Source organism: Ursus maritimus, unplaced genomic scaffold (assembly GCF_017311325.1).
Source record: "Ursus maritimus isolate PB19 unplaced genomic scaffold, ASM1731132v1 scaffold_1, whole genome shotgun sequence".
NCBI classification, from domain to species: Eukaryota; Metazoa; Chordata; class Mammalia; order Carnivora; family Ursidae; genus Ursus; species Ursus maritimus.
Genome location: NW_024423343.1, coordinates 8,239,529 through 8,243,476, shown reverse-complemented (window position 1 = coordinate 8,243,476; position 3,948 = coordinate 8,239,529).

The window sequence follows — 3,948 nt, the reverse complement described above, 5'->3', positions numbered from 1 at the left end:
CCCCACACTCTGGGCCTGCGCCACTCACACCCAGCGGTACATCTGCTCCTACGACTGCAGCAGGGGAGGGCAGGAAGGACCCAGTCCTGGTGATCTGGCCCCTTCAGCCCAAGGCTCAAATCCTCCCCCTCAGGCCACACACATCCTGAGAGCTGCCCCAGGGAAGCCCACAGGAAAGGCCGGAGCCTAATGGAGCCCAAGGGCGTCTGAGGACTTGGAGCAGGCCCAGACTCCCAGTCTCTGAGTGCCCGGTCAAAATGAAGGCCCTCGGAGAAGCTCTGAGGAACTGGAACTTTGGAGAAGAGTCCTCTACCCCTGGGGCCTACCCCACAGGAATAAGGGTGGGGTGGGGGGAGGCCCGGGGGCTCACATCAGCCTCTTGGCCCCCAGAAAAGCCAGGAAGATCCCTGGGTGGCCCATAAGACAGGATGCAGATAAACAAGGAAGACCAGCCAGGACCCTGGGTGTCAGGAGTGGGAATTCCCACCACCCCTTGGTCACCCACGCCTGGACAGTGGTGGAAGAGCTTCCTCTCCTGTGGCCCCAGGGCCCTGTTCTATCTATGCCCATCCCTCCCGGCCCCCAGGGTCGGGCTGGCCTATTGGCGTCTTCCCTGGGCAAAGAGTCGCCCGTGCCCGCGGCCGCTCCTGCCGTGTGGGCTGTGGGTGCAGCTGACAGGAGGGTATGCTCCCGCTGCCTCGTGTGCTAGCCTAGCAACCGCTCCCAGGGGCAGGGAGAGGCAGCGCCAGGAGGGGATGGCAGCTCCAGTGCACTCCCCTCCGCCTGCTGCCTCCTCTTTTCCCTCGATGCTCGAGCTCCTGGCCAACACCTGCTCCAGAAGAGGGTCAGCCTTCCCCCAATTCTAAGGACAGAGGCCAGACCGTGGCAAACCGCACATCTCGGGCCTGGGGCTTCTGTGCTTTGCACAAGCAGCAGGGAGGAAACCTTCACCAAGTGGCCACAAGCCCTGGGCCAGAGGATAGTGGTGCGGACTGCCCTTCACTTTCCTTCTCAGCAGCTCACCTCTCCCTCTTTCCAGGCCAGAGTGGGATTGGGTGCAGTGGGAGGGAAGAGAGGGCAGGCCAAGGAGGCAGGAGAGCTGGTCAAAGGCTTGGAGACCAGGATGATAGGGGCCCAGGAGCAGAGTTTCACAGTGAGGAGGAACCATGGGGCTGGGTGACAGAGGGGCCTTGAACGCCAAGGTGACAGGGGTTTATCTGGAATCTGTTGGAGCCACAGAAGATGCTGAGCAAGGAACAAGATGGATAGGGCAGTGGAGAGGTCACGGCCACACACCAGTGAATGGTGGCCAGGTGTGTCTGGATGTGGGGCAGCTGTGGCCCTCAGTAGGGATAACACCAGGGGCCCTGGGGTCAGACAGGTCCGGGTTCCAGTCCAAACCTGGAGCCTCTCTGGGACTCAGCTCTCTCAGCTGTAATTTGGGGGCAACATGAGACCTCCCTGTGGGTCTGTTGGGAGGGTTGGATGATGGGATGCATGTAGGAACTCTCTGGAAAGTGTACTATTGTCACTAGTGGGGAAAAAGAGTGGTTGGAATGGAGGCTCTGGTTCCTGAGACAGAGGGTGGCCTCCACGTGGTCAGAGGGGCACACTGGTGACACTTCCCTTCCTGGTGCGTGTGGGCGCAGCAGCGGTGTATACAGCAAGAATGGCGGTGGGTTCCAGAGGGGTGATGGCTATGTAGCTGGAGTCTAGAATACGGGATGTGCCCTAAGCCTGAGCTCAGCCTGAGCGGGCATGTGGGTAGGCAAGAACAAGGGCTGTTGGAGCGGTGGCCTGCAGGGACACACCACTTGGAGGGTCTCCAGGGCTCCCATGTAAGGGCTGGATATAGGCAGGGTGGGGCCAAGAAGCCAGCACCCCCACAGGGCTATAGACAGTGCAGGGGGCTTGCCATGAAAAGGCCACTGGAGTTTTTTTATTTTTTATTTTTTATTTTTTTAAAATATTTTATTTCTTTATTTGACAGAGACAGCCAGCGAGAGAGGGAACACAAGCAGGGGAAGTGGGAGAGGAAGAAGCAGGCTTCCAGCGGAAGAGCCTGACGTGGGGCTCGATCCCAGAACTCTGGGATCACACCCTGAGCCAAAGGCAGACGCTTAACGACTGCGCCACCCAGGCGCCCCAGGTCACTGGAGTTTAGAAAAAGTAAAGCGGTACTTCTCCCATCGGCAGTTGTGTGTGCCCACTGTGTCGAGCCCAAACGAGTGTGTGTTCAGGGAAGTGTTCCCTCAGCTTGATTTCACGAGTAGAGGACCGGCCTCGGCAGGGGGCTTCAGGAGCACCAGGCCCTCAGGCTGGAGAATGCCCACTTAAGACCCTGAGGCCAGGGCCGAGGAGGCCGGCCTGGTGCCACCCTGAGAGGGGACCAGGCTGGCTGGGGCCCAAGGCCTTACCCAGCCTACCCTCCCGGGCCCGGGCCACAGAGGAGGCATTGATGGCAAAAGAGGCGCCCCGAGGCTGCTGCAGCTGGCGCGGCGTGGGCCTCGCTGGGCCTCGCAGAGGGAGCAGTATGTTTCCTGCGGCACCCAGGCCTCCACCAGGCCCCAGGGCACAGCGTCTGAGCAGCTGCGGTCAGTGTGGGTGCCCTGTACATCCTTGTCCCCAGGAACTTCTGTGTAGCAACAACTCTGATCAGGGCCCACACACCCCCAGGAGGAAAAACCACGGGCCTTCCTTCCCAGGTAGGAGGCAGAGAGCTCCCCATCCACCCTCAAGCCCCACAGTGTCTCTGCCCTGGCCAGACTTCTTCAGGGACACTGTCCCCCCGACATACACAGCAGGCAGAATCGGGGCACCTGGGCCTGCCCCCCCCCCCCGGCTTTTCCCCACTGGACTCCCAGTGAACCTTTTCTTTGGCGTGCCCTCACTTCCCTCTCTGATTCTCTGCTCTCTGTGCCCCGAGGCCTCTGCTCGGGCTTGCCTCCTCCATGGAGCATTCTGGGATTGCTCCAGGCCGAGTTACACCCTCACAGGCCTAAATCTCTGATATGGGTGTCATCTTATTCATCAGGCTAGAGCGTAACTGTTCACACACAAAGCTCCTCAGGGATGGAACTCAGCTCGAGATCCTCCTCTCTTTCTCCTCATAGGCACAGAATAAACATCAGAGTGGCCAGTGGCCAGCTCTGCCCCTCCCAGCCTCCCGCCGCTGCCCGCGTGAGCTGGCCGCCCCGGGGGACCACCTGACCGGGTTGTTTTCCGCTGAGCGGTCGCAGGCCCCGCAACTCTGCCGGGGAAAGCCCAGCTCCATTCACACTCCGCACACCCGGGGCCCAGGCGGACATGCGCATTTACACACACACACACAAACACACGTGCACACAGCCATGTGCACACTCAGACAGGCCCAGACTCAGACACACATCACAAATACAAACACAGACGTGCACGCGTACAAACGCTCACATTGATAGGCGCTCGCACAGACACAGATATGCACACGCATGCATGCCACACACAGGCACCCACAGACACACTCACAGACCCGTACAGAAGCTCGCACCCACGGGTAGCACGCTCCGCCAGGCCTCGGGGTCAGGAGGAGGAGCTGCGGATCCCTGCGGCCGCTGCCACCTCCTTCCTCCTGGAGCCACCAGGCCAGCAGAGGGCGCCCGAGGTCCCTTCCCTCCAGGACCAGCCGCCGCGGGAGGGGGAGCATGTGGTCGCCACCCTCCCTCCCAAGCCAGGTCCGCTTTGTTCCCCAGCCCCGGAGGAAGCCACTGCGCCTGGGGACCGCTTAGCCACAGAATCCTCGGGGCCCTGCTTGGTCTCGCTCCTCTTGGCCCTGGAGACGAGCTGGGGGGCCGTGGGGCACAGCACAGGGATGGCAGCCACCACAAGAAGGGAGAGCTCGCCCATCATCCAGGCCCAGTAGTCAGGACCATGCACCCCCCGGGGCCCTCACAGGCCTGCAGCTCTTCCCTT